Raw genomic sequence first — 18,068 nt, 5'->3', positions numbered from 1 at the left:
AATTTGGTTTTCTTACCAAATATCTCTCACAAGTTTATTTTGATGATTATTGTATTTACTAAAACCTCAAAAAAACCTGTTTATGACCAAAAAAAAAAAAAACCCAAAAGACAGAAAACCTATATTGTGTCCTGTTTTGAGGTAAAATTTAACAGATATTCAAAGTAAGAAATAATACATATGTGACATTTTTGTGTGATTAAGAACAATCCCATTAGGACTTTCAAAACTTTAAGGGAAAAAAAATCATAGCTTTTCAAAATCTGTTTTTATATTACTTTACATAAGTCTGTTTAAGCATTTTTTTCATTTTATATATTATGGTCTCCAAAGTATGTACCAATATAGCTGCCTTTTTTTTTTTTTTTTTTAAGAAACATATGTTCAATCAAAAATAATTTCAGGTAGTGTAGATTCCTTGCTGGAGATTGTTTTAGAAGAAGATACGGTCAATATTGAGGAAAAATTTTAAGATATATCAGGACTTTGTATGTTAGATTGCTGTGTGATGATTGATTTATATTATAAAATTTAAGAGAAATTACCAATTGCAATTAGGTAAACTAAACTTTGGGAATATAAAAAATTTACAATTTCTAGTCCAAACTCATTAAATGTTTCTTGCACTTTGTTTTGCTACTAAGGGGATAATCATTTATTTCTCTCAATGACTGGGGCTTTGAAACAATTGAGTCTGTACTAATAAACTAGGTGTCTTATTAAAGTAACCAAGGAACAAGAAAACATGTTTAGATGGTGAATCTATCATGACTTCTCAATTAAATTATAATTCCATATATGCATGGTTAATATCATTCAATGCTGTTTTTATTACTGAGCCACAAATTACTGGTCATCATTTTCCAATCTCAAACAAATTTCCCCACTTTATATATATATATGGTAATATATATCATATTTATATATCATGCAGAATAGTTGCACTATTCTGTGAAAACAGAAATCCTCTGTGCTCCACCTATGCATCCCTTCTTAACCCCTAATCATTGGAAATCTCTGATCTTTTTAGTGTCTCCATAGTTTTGCCTTTTCTAGAATGCTGTATAGTTGAAATCATACACGATGTAGCCTTTCCAGATTGGCTTCTTTCACTTAGTAATATGCATTTAAATTTCCTCCATGTTTTTTCATGGCTTGATAGCTCATTTCTTTTTAGGGCTGAATAATATTCCATTATCTGGATGTACCACAGTTTATTTATCCATTCACCTACTGAAGGACATTGTGGTTGCTTCCAAGTTTTGGTAATTAAGAATAAATCTGCTGTAAACTTCTGTGTACAGATTTTTGTGTAGGCATAAGTTTTCAACTCCTTTGGATAAATACCAAGGAGCACAATTACTGGATTGTATGGCAAGAGAATGTTTTGTTTTGTTGAAACAGCCAAACTGCCTTCCAAAGCAGCTGTACCACTTTGTGTTCCCAGCAGCAATCAATGAGAGTTTCTGTTGTCCCCCAACCTCACCAGCATTTGGTGTTGTCAGTGTTTTGGATTTTGGCCCTTCTAAGTGTGTTGTGGTATCTCGTTGTTTAACTTTGCATTTTCCTGATGACATATGACAAGGAACATCTTTTCATATGATTATTTGCCATCAATATATTTTCTTTGTGAAGTGTCAGTTAAGGTCTTTGGCCCATTTTTTAATTGGATGGTTAATTGTTGAGTTTTAAGAGTTTTTAAAAATATTTTGCATAACAGACCTTGATCAGATTTGTCTTTTGCAAATATTTTCTCCCACTCTATAGCTTGTGTTTTTATTCTCCTGACAGTGTCTTCACAGAGCAGAAGTTTTTAATTTTAATGAAGTCCCAGCTAATCAATTCTTTCTTCCATTGATCATGTCTTTGGTGTCATACCTAAAAAGTCATCACCAAATCCAAGGTCATCTAGATTTTCTCCTATGTTATCTTCTAAGAGCATTAGAGTTTTGAGTCTTACATTTTGGTCAGAGTTCCATTTTGAGTTAATTTTTGTGAAGGGTGTAAAATCTGTTTATAGATTAATTTTTTTGCATGTGGATGTCCAGTTGTTCCATCACCATTTTCTTTATTGTATTGCCTTTGCTTCTTTGTCAAAGATCAGTTGAGTGTATTTATGTGGGTCTATTTCTGGGCTCTGTTCTGTTTTATTAATCTGTTTGTTTATTCTTTTGCCAATACCTCACTCTTAATTATTGTATCTTTATAATAAGTCTTGAAGTCAGGTAGTGTTAGTTCTATTTTTTTTCTTCTCCTTCAATATTGTGTTTATTATTCTGGGTCTTTTGACTCTCTATATAAACTTCAGAATCATTCTGTTGATATTCATAAAATAACTTGCTGGCATTTTGACTGGGATTTCATTGAATCTATAGATCAAGTTGGGAAGACTGACATCTTGACAACATTGAGTACTCCTAAACATGAACATGGAATATCTTTCCATTTATTTAACTTTTCTTTGACTTCTTTCCTCAAGAGTTTTATAATTTTCATCATACAGATCAAGCATATATTTTGTTAGATTTATACCTAAGTATTTTATTTTTTGGATGCTAGTGTAAACAGTATTGTGTTTTTAATTTCAAATTCCACTTGTTCATTGTTGGTATATGGGAAGTGATTGACTTTTGTATATTAACGTTATATCCTGCAACCTTGTTATAATTGTTTTTCAGTTCCAGGGATTCTTTTTCTTGTTCTTCTTCTTTCGGATTTTCTACGTAGATGATCATGTCATCTATGAATAAAGACAGTTTTATTTCTTTCTTCTCAAGCAGTATACCTTTTATTTTATTTTCTTATTTTATTACATCAGCTAGGATGTCCAGTATGAAGTTGAAAAGCAATGGTAAAAGGGAACACCCTTGCCTTGTTCCTGGTCTTAGTGGGAGAGCTTTTAGTTTTTCACTGTTAAGTATAATGTTAGTTGTAAGTTTTTTGTAGATATTCTTATCAAATTGAGAAAATTCTTCTCTATGCCTAATTTACTGAGAGTTTTTGTAGTGAATGGGTGTGGATTTTGTCAAATGGCTTTTCTGTATTCATTGAAATAATCTGTGGCTTTTCTTCTTTATCCTGTTGATGTGGTGGATTACATTAATTAATTTCCGCAGGCTTCTTTCAAAGTACTAATTTACATTTTCCTATGGTTTAAGGGGAGGACATGCCTTTCCGTTTTTAGGTGCAGGACACATAGGTAAGGCTCAGATAATAGTTCTTTAACTATTTAATCAATTGACAAAGCAAATACTCATGTACAATTTAAATCAATGATTGAAATATTTGCTACTGAAGTTTATATATGTGTATAAATGGCCCTATTTACTTTTCCACTTCTGCAAATCAGAGTGTATGGAATTTTCCCCATATCTGGAAATTATTAGTGTATTTTACTTGAAAGAATTTAAAATACAAACCATTATCTTATTGTTACCTTTCTGTAACCCCAAAATTTATATAAGTTTTTGTTGTTGCTGAAGAATGATAAGCTTCCACTTAATGATTCATATTATTGTTATCCATTGGAATAAGATTTAGAGGAATATCTCTAGAACTGTATATATGCTAGTTCATTGATACCACAGATGGAATGCTAACTTGGGTTATCCTCATATAATTCTTCCTACTTAAGAGTCAGTCTAGTCAAGTACCTGGTATGTTAACTTATCCACAAAACTGACTTGCAATTACAGCGCACTTAATGTTGACTGTATATATAGTTCTTTCTTTTTGACATACTCATTTGAAATAATTTTGTTTATCATATTTTCTTGCATCTAGTATTCATTAAATATTTTTTTGAGAATCTAGCAAATGTCAGGTGTTGTTCTAGGTACAAGGAGTATGATGGCAAACATACTTTCCCTGCCCTAAAAGTCCTTACCTTTTAGGGAGAATGGTGTAGGGGATTAAAAAAAGGAAAAAATTGATGTGTAATATACTGGGTGTTGAAAAGTGTAAGGGGATATTAAGCAGGATGAGTGGGTGGAGAATGAAAGTGGGATGCTATTTTAAGGTAGTCTGAAGTCTCTGTGATATAGTGATATTTAAGGAAAGATCTAAAGAAAGTGAAGAGGAGAACCTCCATGGATGTCTGAGATTAAATCATTACCTGCAGAGGGAGTTACAGTAGCAGTTCAGTGTGTTCAAAGAACCGCAAGGAATCTAATGTAGGTAGACCACTGAAAAGACTGTGCTTTCTTTACATGCTGTTGGAGAACTCTGAATAGAAGAGTTTTACTTTGTGACTCTGGCTCTATTTTGAGAACGAAGAAAAGCAGGGAAAAAATAGAAGCAAAACTGTGAAAGGTGAAGCATAATGCTGGCTTGAACCAGGGTGGCAGTGGTTAAAATGGCACAAAATTGTTACATTTTTAATATATCTGGAAAGTGCATTGTCAGGATTTGTTTATGGATTGTATGTGGAGTCTGAAGGGAAGAGTCAAGGTGATGTTTAAGTTTTTGTTTTGAGTCAACAGAAATTTGGTGTTTCCATTTATTTAATGAAGAAGACCAAGGGAGGAAGCTCTTTGGAGAGAAAAAAATAATTTGGTTTTGGACATGTTAAATATGAAGTTTTAACTTGTTAAACATGTTAAATATGAAATATAGTCAGAAGTGTAAGCTGAATATGTAAATTTGAAACTCATCAGCATATATGTAGTATTTAAACCCTTTTAAGAGTGGATAATAGAATGTGGGGAGTGGGTAACCCTAGATATGAAAATATGTCTAAGGACTAAATCCTTGAACAGTACAACCAAAGAAACTAAGAAAGTTAGCAACCAGTGATAAAGGAGGAGAACCAGAAGATGTTATTCTGGGTGTCAAGTGAATATAATGTTTCAAAGAGGGAGTTTTCTCCTGGGTCAAAAGATATATATGTATCAAACACTGCTTATAGGCTTGGGTAGGATCTTACTTTTGAAAGCATTTTTTTTTTTTTTTTTAAATTCTTTAATTTGGTGAGCTCACTGCAAGAGAGAAGCCAGGGACATATTCTGGGCTAGCAGGATTTTGTGTCTGGGTTCACTAAAATTAAATTTTGATACAGACAATCAAAGTAATACAGAGTTTCTCATCTCTCCTTCCCTCTGATCCTGCTGCCATAAGGAGAGCTTGCTTCCTGTAAATATATATTTTCTGTGTGATTTCATGTTTACTTCTAATTTTTCTGCTTCTTACAGAACCAGATGGGTTCAGAGAAGTTTTGCCAGTAGAGTACCCCTATGCAATTGTTTGCAAATCAGAATTTTTGCTTTTGCATGTGGGAAAATGAACTTTTCTGGCTCATTCCCAAATATGTAGCCACAGGGGTCTTCTCTGCTTCACCCAGAGCTCTGGATCCAGATCAATCTCCACTATGTCTGGCGTAACTCCTACTTATTTTGAGTTCAGCTTTATTTCATTTGAAAATGATATTGGAAGATACATTGTACTTTTTTTCTGATGGTCTATAGAGGAAAGCTTTATTGTTTGTGACAAAAGAAGTTAACATTAAGAAATTTGTACCATGTTTTTTATATTTTATTTTGATAAAAGGGAAGAAAAATAGCTCTAAACTAATGAAACTCAAAATTGTTATGTAATAAATGATTTGACTAAAATTGATCTTACTTGAGATAACAAAATTATTAAATTTTAAATTAAGGGCAATTTTATGGATAAACTGATTATTTCATATGACTGCTCGCCTCTGGCTCCCTCATAATTCAACACAATGAATCATTATATAAAGTAGCTTCTTTTGTTTATGGGAAGGATCTGTCTCCAGGGAACATTTGAGATCCCTTTTGGTAGTTCAAATTTTGTTGCAGTGGCAGGCACATCAGAATGATTGTGAAACATCTTGTCGTTGTAAGTCATTGCAAAATTTGTGGCTAATGGTCACAGAAAGGGACAGATTCACCTGAAGTATTACAAATCAGACTTTTTCAGTGTTCAAACTGAAACTTAAAATTATGCAACTGTAGCACTATATCAAACTTGAATAAGGGAATAAATTGTTTATTGAAGAATCAGGAAAACCCACTTAACTTTAACAGAACAGAGGACGTTGTGTCATTTTTTCCTCTTCATCTTCTCCTACTTCTGTTCTACATGATTTCTACTGGCTTATTTTGGCTTGGTTTCAGAATGAATAGAGGAGAACGTTGAAGAAAGTGTGATTTACTCCATCTTTTCCAGTGTTACATTGCCAAAACATGGCCAGAAAAGGCACTCCTTGGTCCATTTTGGAAAGCAAATTATAACCTCGTAGGTTTTAATAATAATATTTAAATGCTTATTTAAAGTTTACACAATTCTACAAGGAACTCAATCAGTCCTCATTTGAATCCCATGAATTATCACATTTTACAGATGAGAAAAATGAGGATTGTAGAGGATGCATAATTTTTCCATGATTAAAAGCTATCATTGTAATTACAACTATAAATTTATTAGTTGCAGGCTTTTATGTTTCTGGTTTCACAAAGGGAATTATATCAAATAAATACAACTACCTCATCCTCTACTACATAAATTCAGAAGTTTTGAGTGTTCTTTCTTTTTTATGTTCTGTTTATTTTTTGAGGTACAGACATATAATATTAGTTCAGATGTACAATATAATGAGTCAATATTTTTATATATTATGAAATGATCACCACAAGAAATCTAGTTAGCATCCATCATCACACATAATTCTTTATGTTCCTAAAAAGTACTAGGCACTATGTGCTGTGACATTCTCAAGTAGAGAAATATTCCAAATAGCTCTCAGTTTCAGGCCAGAGAGACATAGATTGAAGATTTCAGAGCAAGGTGGAACAACCAGTGCTAAAATAGAGGGGTCATAATTACGTATGGGAAAGGTACTTAGGCAGGCCCATGGGCTCAGGTGAGGCCTCCTGGGGACAATGATATGTGAGCTGAGTTTTGAAGGCTGTGAAGACAGTGATAAGAAGAGTGTAGGTTAGAGCAGGGAGGTGGCCGGTGCCATCCAGTGGTGCTCTAATGTTGCTGTCACTCCTAATCTCCTTATGATGAGTGCAAGGATAAGGCAGTCATATGAATACAGATAGACTTGCTGAGTTTGGTTTTTGCTTTAAATTGAACAGAAGGGAAGGACAATCAAATGGCACATAGTTAAGTTTTTTGATTTTTGTTTTTTGTTTTTGCCAGATCTAACCTTTTCACTCTGTCTCAATTCAAAACTTAGTCTAACAGTTCTAATTATTGTTGAAGAGGTGACCACTCTTCCCTTAAAGAAATAGCTTTACTGTTGATAACTTTTGTCAAATTCAAATAGTCTCACTCTGTGGAGTATAATGTAGAGTTTATAAGTTTACAAGACTTTGAAGTCAGAATGCCCGGATTGAAATCCGGGCTTTATCTGTTGTCTTTTGGCAACAAATTCAGCCTCTTTTTGCCTCTGTTCCCTCATCTGTAAAATGGGGACAATACTAATGCCTATGTTATAGTATTCTGTTTTATGGAATGAGTTAAACATTGGAAGAGTACAATGCCTGGTACTTTGCCAGCACTCAATAAACAGTAAGTTCTTTATTATGTAATTGCAAAACTAACTGGAACTGCAGCAACAAGCAAATAGAACCTTGTATAAACTGGGGAATGGCAAGTGTGAGACAGATAGATGCATTTGCCTGGATTCAGGTATGGCTCCTTTGAGAATGACTATAAATCCAAATGAAAATGTCTATGAGAATGTGAGCAACTCACACTTTATCTGTGTTGTCAGTAGTTAAGTGTTTTAACAATGTATGTGGCGGGGTGGGAGAGTGGTCCAGGTTATAGCAATACCCTTAGCCAGGACAGTGTATAATAGCTGAGGGGAGTAGTGGTGATAAGATGAAAGTAATGAGAATATAGAGAAGATTTTCCTAGGATAGCAAGTAGCTAAAATCTCAGTAGAGAAACTGAGTCAATCAAATACCAGAGTATCACGCTGTACTGTAGACTGTGAGTCTCTACAAGAGATAGAATGAAAGCTTTTTTGCATAATAAGCAGTAGGATCCTCATTGTACCAAGAGGTCCGTGAAAACCCAGGACCTAACAGAGTAAATGAAAAATGAATACCTGGGTTTGGTTCATTCACTCCAGGCACATATGTTGCCTTGGGCAAGATACCTCCTAAGTCTTTCAGTTATTTCAACTATAACACAAGTATAATAATATGTTCTTTACAAGGTTTCTGTAAGGATGGGCAAAAATCATGTAATAAAAATGTTGTGAACTTTGAAGTGTAGTACAGATGTTGTTATGGTTATTGTATTATTTTTATTTCCTTCTATTTCCTGAGAGTTTCTTATTCTGTATGTCTTTTCAGAGGTGAATCTTATTAATATTTTCTACATTTAAAATTTTTTCTTAATATAACTAGGAACCCTCTTGTTTTTATCATCACTCTGCATACATTCTAGTGACTCCAGTATATCTTTGACTCTTCAAAGACCCTGTTTTACCTGAGGACTGACAACTCTAATCTGGATCATTCAGCCATTTGAAAAATCTGATTTTTGTAAAATCCAAAATGAGTTAGAAGCAGTATTAGGGCAGTGCTCTTGCATGGGAAACAAAGTGAAAACTGGTGGTTGGTTAGTTATTTTTAGATCAAATTGCAAAGTCAGGATTACTGTGGTAAGAGTTTGTTTAGCCCAATTGAGTTTACTTATTTTATATTTACTAAACCAGTTGAATTTCACTTAGATTGACTCATAATACATCCACTTCATCTCTTTGAAGCTTGGTGAAAATTAATCTACTTTGGATCCTGCTTCCATCAAAGAAAACATCTAACAATTTATCTTTGAGTCATAAGTAGGAAAATCATGGGGGACTGATCATTTTATGACCTCCAAATTGAAAGAGCTTATTTAAGCTAGAAGCAGTGATAGCACATTTTCATTTATCTTTTTTCCTTTGCTAAAAATCTTACAGCGAATATTCTCTGGTGGCTGCCTTTACTAATGTGCAAAAATAGTTAACTCTTGATTAAATCCTACTGGCTGAAGGATAAAAAGAACCCATGGCCTTTGCTTGAACCATGCTTGCCTATTTATTCAGCACTACTCATGCTTTCTTTTTTCAGCAACCCACGGGATATTATTGGTAAGCTAAACATCATGTTCACAAGATGAAGCCTCTACTTTATTTTCAAATTCTTGTCTGAATAATTGAATATTATCATCTGAGCCATGCATATAAAGTCATGCCCAATGAATCTGAAGAAGAAAATATGCATGGCTGACATGTAGTATCCTCAAAATACAAAGAATTCTACCGAGGTAGCAGGCTTTGACTTTTTCCAATGATACACACATTTTATTTTGATATGTAGTCACATGTTGCCTTCCAGAAAGGCAGCTTTAGTTCACATTCTCATCAAGAGTATGTTTTTGTGCTGGCTTCCACAGATTCTCTTCAGCAGTGGGCGTTCTAAGACTTTTAAATCTTTTCAAATCTGAGTCATGAATATTTAAATGTTATTGTTCTTTTTCTTTATTTTTAAAACAGGTATTATGAATGAGACTGCATGTTTCCCATTTTGTTTATTTGATAGTCACATTTCTTTCTTTATTGAGGTACAGTTGACATGTAGCATTATATTAGTTTCAGGTGTACAACATAACAATTTTATATTTGTATAGATTGTAAAATGATTACAATAAGTCTAGTTAACATACTTCACCATACATAGTTACAATTTTTTTCTTATGTGATAATCACATTTCTTACACAGATGGTCCTTGACTTATGATGGTTCAGCTTAACAAATGTTTGACTTTACGAAAATACAAAAGCAATGTGCATTCAGTTCAAACTGTACTTTGAATTTTGAATTTTAATCTTTTACCGGGCTAGTGATATGTGGCACAATACTCTCTCATGATACTAAGCAGCAGCAGTGATTCACAGCTCCCAGTCAGCCACATGATCATGAGGATAAACAACTGATACGCTTACAACCATCCTGTACCCATACAACCATTCTGTTTTTCACTTTCAGTACAGCATTTAATAAATTACATGGGATATTCAACACATTATTATAAAACAGGCTTTGTGTTAGATGATTTTGCCCAACTGTAGGCTAATGTAAGTGTTCTAAGCATGTTTAAGATAAGCTAGGCTAAGCTATGATGTTCGGTAGGTTAGGTGCAGTAAATGCATTTTCGACTTATGGTATTTTCAACTTACAATAAATTTATCAGGACTTAACCCCATGGTAAATTAAGGAAGATCTGTACTGTGATTTACTTACTTATATCTCTTATCCACTTTTCTTTTGAGCCATTGGTCTTTTACCTATCCTTTTAACAGAAGGTTTCTTAGTATTAATAGGTAATTGTGTTTGAGGGTTTATTATATGTTGAGTAGGCTTTGACTTTTAGAGCAAAGGATCTCCTGCTAAATATGGCATTGTTTGGTTCTTTCAAAACTGTGAGCTCTTTGTAAAAATTGAGCATGAAAAATCATTTTTCAAAATTCTAGCTTGAGTTTTTTTCCCTCCTATTATATTTCTGATTCACGCAGATTATTTTTTGTCTATGTAATTTTTTAAAAAAATAAATCATTCATGGAGACAAATTTATATCGTGCTTCCAAATGTTACTCATTCTACTACTATGATTAAAAAACCAGTCATTATAATTTCAGAGACTCATCAACAGAATATCTAACAATAAGGACTTCTTTTTAATTTGGTTGTAGTGGTTGTACCTAACTAGTTTTTTCAAATTCATGATAGTGGCCTTTGTTTTACTTGTTATTACTTCTATTCAAAAAATAGAACTGATTGAAATTGACAGATTAAAATAAAGATTAGTGTTTCTAACCAACTCTTTCAATTATGATGCCCAGAAGTCTACCTATGTTTTGTGTGGACTGCATTCCTATTTCATACAGACAAGGTTATGATTATTTGAGACACATTTATAGTGTTAAGCTTATGTGATCAGCATTACACAAGGCATAATTTTTTTCACATTTACTTTAAGCAACTATGTTTTAAGAATCTATTAAAATCTGACACATTTCAGCCTGTTTATTGGCTTAATTTAATCAATTCTAATTAGACAGTGTATACCAGTTAGAGAGATATTAATTGATTGTGAGACATCTGTGTCACAGAAGTAGGGCTGAAAGTGTAGCACTGATTACTTTCCCTTGAATTTTTCCCTAGATAGCCATAACACCAAGTTTTCTAATGGAAAAGAATCTTAGTAACCACATAGTCCAGTCATTCTCCATTCTGCCTGCATATTAGAAACCCTGGAGAGTAATTACCCTGACAGAATTTTAATTATAAAAATCAGAAACTTGAACAATGCAAATGACCATCAATTAGGTAATAGATAAACCTACTATGATACATTTATAAAGTGGAATATTACCCACCAATGAAAGTCAACATATTGAGTAATGGAAACCAGACACAATGAAAAACATTTCATCTGATTTCATTTATACAAATGTCTAGGATAGGCCAAGCTATTGTGGGAGAAATCAGATCATTGGCTTCTTGGGGAAACTGGCAAAAGGGAATTTATAGAGAAGATGGCAATGGCAATGTTTTTTCCAAAATTTTATTATGAAAACTTTCAAATACACAACAATGTTGAAAGAATTTACAGTGAACATTCATTCATATATCCATGACTGAGATTCTACCATTAATATTCCACTATTCTCCATTTGTTAAAAGTCTGTCCACTTATTTCTCCCTTTATCCATTCACTGATCAATCTTTTTGGTGCCTTTCAAAGCAAATTGCAGACATCAATATACTTCCCATTAAATACTTTAGCATGCATATCATTAACTAGAATTCAATCAGTCAAATTGTTTTAAATTTTTATTTTGAAATTTTTCTTGCCAGTATGTATAAATAGGATTGAATTTTGTATAGTATTCTTGTATTCTGCAGCCTTTCTTAATTCACATAATGGGCTTAGGCACTTTCCATATTCCATAGGTTTTAATGTAAAATATTATGTCATGTGCCAATAGAGACAATTTTACTTCTTTCTTTCACATTTTAATAACTTTTATTTCTTTTCTGTTTTTTATTGCAATGGCTAATACCTCCAGCATGATGTCGGATACAAGTGACAAGAGGAGACATTCTTGTCTTTTTCCCAATCTTTGTGGGAAGCGTTCAATATTTAACCTTTTTATATGATGCTAACCGTTGGTTTTCTGAAATGCTCTTTATAAGTTTGCTGATAGTTTTCATTACAAATGAGTATTGATTTATTCCAAACATAATTAATGCATCTATTGAAATAATCATATAGGTTTTTTTCTCCTTTATTCCTTTGCGATGTTGAATAATATTGATAGATTTTTTTAATGTTATACTAATCTTGCATTCTTGGCATATACACTACTTTATCATGATAATATACCTTTTTTATATTTCTGACTTTGGTTTGCTTATAACTTGGTAAGTATTTCTTGTTTATGTTCTAAGGGACATGCCTATGATACACTTTTTTGAATTTTTGCCAAGTTTTGTAGTAGGACCATGATAGCTTTATACCATGAGTTGGAAAGTTTACACTCCTCCTATTTTCTAAAATATTGTGTGTAAGATGGCTATTTTTTCTTCCTCAAATATTTTATTCAATAGAATTCACAAGTGAAACCATCTATGCCTTTTGTTTTCTTTGTGGGAAGGATATATATATCTCTCTCTCTCTCTCTCTCCAAGATAGTGCAGGTTTTATTCCAGGACACTACAATAAAGTAAATAACACAATAAAGTGAGCCACGTGAAATTTTTTGGCTTCCCAGTGCACATGAAAGTTATGTTTACACTATATTGTAGTCTATTAAGTGTGCAATAGCATTATGTCTAAAAAAAATTTTTAAATTTAAAAACAACATTAATTAAAAACAATGTTATTGGAAAAATGGTGCTGACAGACTTGCTCAACACAGGGTTGCCATAAACCTTCAACATGTAAGAAATATGGTATGCCTGTGTATATAAAGGAATATTCTGATGTACTGTTTCATATTATGTCACTTTTATTGTGGTAAGTTGTATATTTCAGTGGATTTGTTCATTTTATCTATGCTGTTTATTTTATTGGCATAAAATTATTCATGCTATGTTATGATCTGCTTTATGTCTGTAGTGTCTATATTGATAAGCCCTCTTTTATTTCTGATACTGATCATTTTTGCTCTTCTCCTTTTTTCTTGATCAGTCTAGCTAAGTATTTATATATTATTTTGAACTTTTTCAGTAACCAAACTTTTGGCTTTGTTAATTTTCTTGATAGTTTTTCTGTTTTCTACTTGATTGATTTCTGCTCATTTCTTTATTATTTCTTTCCTTTTACTAACTTGGGTTTAATTTTGTCTTATTTCTTTTAGCTTCTTAAGGTTAAACCTTAGATATTTGAGTTTATGTAAGCATTTAAAGCTGTAACTTTCCCTTGAAACACTTCTTCAGCTGAATATTACAAGTTTTTATATATTATATTTCCATATTTTTCAGTTTGAAATATTTTAAAATTTCCCTTGTGATTTTTTAACACATGCACTATTTGGAATTATACTGTTGAATTTCCCAATACCCTGTGTTTTCCTCTGCATTTTATTATTATTAATTTCAAATATAATTCCATTACTGAATTAGTTTCCAATGACTGCTGTAACAAATTATGATTAACTTGATGTGTTAAAACAGCACAAATTTATTTTCTTACATTTCTGGAGGCCAGATGTCTAAAAATGTCCTATGGGCTAAAGTCAAGGGGTTGGTGAGGCTAGTTCCTTGTGGAGACTCCAAGGGGAGAATCTGTTTCCTTGTCTTTTTTTAGTTTCTAGAAGCCACCTGCATTTCTGGGCTCATGACTTCTTCCTTGCATCACATCACCTTTTCTCCCCCTGCTTCCACTGTCACATTGCCTTTTTCCACTTCTATAGTCAAATCTTCCACTGCTTCCCTCCTATAAGGATGTATGTGGTCCAGCATAATCTCTTCATCTCAATATTCTTAATTTACTTACATGTGAAAAGTCACTTTTTTGATATAACATTTACAGGTTCCTTGGATTAGGACCTGGATATCTTTGGGGGCCATTGTTTAGCCTACCACTGTTATGAACATATATGATTTCAATTATTTTATGTATATTAAGACTTGTTTTATAGCACAGTATATGGTCTATCTTGATGAATGCAGCATTTGCTCTTGAAAGAAATATGTATTCTACAGTTACATGGCTTAGTGTTCTAAAAATATCTGTTAGGTCAAAGTTGTTGGTTAACTTGTTCAGATCATCTGGAACTTCATTAACTTTCTTCTGATTTTTCTATTATTTGCTGTTCTTGAGTGTTAAAACCACCAACTGGGATTGTAAAATTGTTTAATTTTCCTGTTGAGTCAGTAAAGTTATGCTCTGTAAATTCCAAAACTCTTATGATTTATTAGCACATTTATCATTTTACATCTGCTTGATGCACTGACCCTTTTATCATTATGGAATGTCTCTTTTTTTCTGGGAATGTTTTTATCTGAAAGTTTGTTTTGATATTGATCTAGCTACTCTGGTATTCTTATGCTTATTGTTTCCATGCTATATCTTTTCCATTCATTTTTTAAATCTCCCTGTGTCTTTTTTATTTAAATTGCATATTTTTTTGGTAGAAAACAATCTCTGAATTTTACTAGAGTGTTCAGTCCTTCAACATTTAATGTCTTAATTTATGTAGTTGGATATAGCTCCACCATAGTATTATTTTTTGTCCGTATTGCCAGTTTGTTTCTCTCTTACTCTTTCCTGAAATTTCTATATTTTATACTCAAAAGTTTATATTAATTTTAAAAATCAAAATTATATTTTATTTCAATTTGTCTTTGGCTCCTTTGCTATACCTTCTTTACATTGGTTGCTTTGATAATTACAATATATATTCTTATATTTTTAAAGTTTACTTATAATTAATTTTTCTACTTTCCATCAAATATAGAAAACTTGCAACTGTTCAGGTCATTTGTGCTATAGTTTTCATATGTATTGCATCTAAATACATTATAATCCCTACACAACAATGACTCATATATATATCATACTCTTCATATCTACTTGAAGATGTATATTTTTACCTGTATTCCTTTAATCTTTCTTATACAGCAGGTCTTTTGGTGACAAATAGTTTTGATGTTCTTTTATATAAAAATGTCTTTATTTTGCCTTCACTGTTAGGCACAGAGTTCTGGATTTGTACTTTGTTCATTTATTTATTTTTCTCTTAACACATTAAAGATGTTGTGAAACTGTCTTTGATTTCCATAATGTCTTATGAGACGTCAGTAATTTTCTCGTTTCCCTGTATGTACTGTCATTTTTTTTTTCTGATTGCTTTTGAAAATTTCTCATTAACTTTATGTTTAGGCAGTTTGACTGTGACGTACCCAGGCATTTAAAAAATCCTACTCTGATTCATGATCTTCTTAAATAAGTAAATATATATATTTTAACCAAATTTGTGACATTTCTTAGGACGTACATCTTCACTTTTTTTTTTTTTGCCCCACTTGCTCTTTTTTTTTTTTCTTCTGGAATTCAAACTACATCCATATAGTAGACTTTTTGTTATTGTACCAAAATTGTCTCTGAAGCTCTTTTTTTTTTTTTTTTTTTAATCTTTTTCTCTTTTATCATCATGTTGGATAATGTCTATCTTCAAGTTCTCTGATGTTTTCCTCTTCTTTCCCCATTCTGCTGTTCCACTAAACCAGCAGGTTTTAAATTTCAGGTAATATAATTATTAGTTCTATTATTACTTTGTATTTTTGTTGTTGTTGTTGCTTAGTTTTTACTTCTTTGCTAATAGTTTCTATCTTTTCAGTTATTACAGGTATACTTTCCTTCAGTTTATGGTCATAGGGGTTGCTTTGAAACCTGTGTCTGCAAATTCCAACATCTATATCATCTTAGATTTGATCTCATTAGATTATCTTTACCTGTGAGTTAGATGTGTTTTCATGATTGTTTTGTGTGATGAATAATTTTGGGTTGATCTTGAATGTTGTGAAAGTTATGTTTTGGAAACTCTGGATCATTCTACTTTTCCAAAGTATATTGATGTTTTTGTTTTAGTGAGCAATTTACTTCGTTGAATTCAAATATTAAATTTTAGGTCTTGGGCTACAGCTCAGATCTCCATTAAATGATTGTTTATTTAATGGTCACCAGAGAATTGTGCCAACTTTATACATCAAATCAGTGGCCCCTTCTCTCTGAACCCCTGCTTTCCAGCATTTCTTTCTACTTTCTAGTGGTTCTTGTTACCTGAATTCTGTTCTTCAATCATTAGGCAAAAAATGATTCTGGGTTTTCTGAGTTTCGTATCTCCACGTGGGACTGACTTTGTCCTGCTTTTAGTCTAAATACTGTGAAAATGGGAAACATGTTGTGCTAGTACTTTCTTCCAAGCTTTTACTACACTCTAGAGTCTTCTTAATTTAAATCATTTTCCAGTGTTTTTAAATCATTGTTTTTCTATTTTGTCCAGAGTCTATAACTATCATCTGTAGGAGCATAGGTCCTGATGGAGTTTCCTTGTAAATTTCAGAATCTGAAAGATTTTACATTTTGATTGATGTGATTATATTACTGATATGGTATGCATCTGTTAAATTCATAAAAATGTATAAGCATATTATTTAATTGTATGTAAATTTTTCTTCAGTAGGATGAAGAAAAGTTTTAAAAGTTGACATGGCACATATAACTTCAAATTATTACATGCCAAAACAACAAAAACTAATCCAGGTTATAACTTGAACCAATGGTTCTCAATGAGGGAAAGGGGAGAATTATGACTTCTAAGGAATGTCTGGAGATATTTTTGGTTGTCACAAGTGAGGGGGTAATTAGGTGGATCCTATTGGCATCTTATGAGTAGAGGCCAAGGATGGTACTCAACATATTACAATGCAAAGAACAGTCCCATACAACTAAGAATTATCCAGTTCCAGAGTTGAGAAACCCTGTCTGAGTCTAATTAAATCAGACATTCTGGATATGAACCTGGGTACTGGTATTTTTTTTTTTAATTTCCCCAGATTATCCTAATGTACAGAAATGATTGAGAAATAGTTACAAAGTTCCATCATATAATGTTACTAATTATAGAAATTAGAAATTAAGTAAATCATCCCAATTTTATAATTAGTATGTGATAAATCTTAAAATAGAACTCAAGGTAAAGTTAAAATTTCTTTGCTACTTCTTATCATGGCATTTGGTCTGATTTCAATTCACCTTGACAATTCTATTCATATCAATTTTTTCATATAAAGTATTTTCTAACCACACTAAACTTACCATTCTTGACCACATCAAGCCACTCGCATGTTATGCCTTTATGTGTGTTCTCTTATCCATTTATAAATTAAAAATAACCAAATCCTTTTTTGAAGTCTCACTTGACTGCCTCAAAAGCACTGATTGACTCTTTCTTCTGAGTATCTACAGTGCTATTTATAGAATACTTTTTCAAACATATAAAAGTATAACAGTATTTTTCCTTCATAAATTGTGAACAACTATAGAGAGATATACTTGAAAACATTTAGAAGCAGGAATTTTGGCCAAGATAGTACTTGATTGCCCACTTGTATACAACTGATTTTTTAAATCTATAAACTTGATTTCATAGAGTTTGCTTTGAATCTTATAAAGCTTGTCTGCTATTGGAGTGAGAAATGCTTGGATATTGCAGGCTGTGTATTGTAGCTTTGGAATAAATATTTACCTTTTATGGTAGTTATCCTATCCAAGGTTTACTTTTTTTTTTTTTTTTTTTTTTTTTTACTTATTTATTTTTGGCTGTGTTGGGTCTTCGTTTCTGTGCAACGGCTTTCTCTAGTTGCGGCAAGCGGGGGCCACTCTTCATCGCGGTGCGCGGGTCTCTCACTATCGCGGCCTCTCTTGTTGCGGAGTACAGGCTCCAGATGCGCAGGCTCAGTAGTTGTGGCTCACGGGCCTAGTTGCTCCGCGGCATGTGGGATCTTCCCAGACCAGGGCTCGAACCCGTG

At 32.5% G+C, this 18,068-nt stretch overlaps 1 long non-coding RNA gene across 12 annotated transcripts in view; it reads left to right on the top strand.

Annotated features, from left to right (window-relative positions):
• The window catches only part of LOC133102340 (uncharacterized), a 730,306-nt gene that overhangs the window by 213,086 nt on the left and 499,152 nt on the right, over nt 1-18,068 (top strand). Inside the window, exon 5 of one of the 12 annotated variants that reach the window (XR_009702917.1) lies at nt 12,098-12,167. The exons of the other annotated variants lie outside the window; for them this stretch is intronic. This is a non-coding gene — a long non-coding RNA (uncharacterized LOC133102340). Of the gene's footprint in view, nt 1-12,097; nt 12,168-18,068 lie in introns of those variants that run through there. 12 annotated transcript variants of the gene reach the window in all.

The sequence above is a fragment of the Eubalaena glacialis genome, chromosome 12 (assembly GCF_028564815.1).
Source record: "Eubalaena glacialis isolate mEubGla1 chromosome 12, mEubGla1.1.hap2.+ XY, whole genome shotgun sequence".
NCBI classification, from domain to species: Eukaryota; Metazoa; Chordata; class Mammalia; order Artiodactyla; family Balaenidae; genus Eubalaena; species Eubalaena glacialis.
This window is presented reverse-complemented; position numbering and strand designations above follow the sequence as displayed.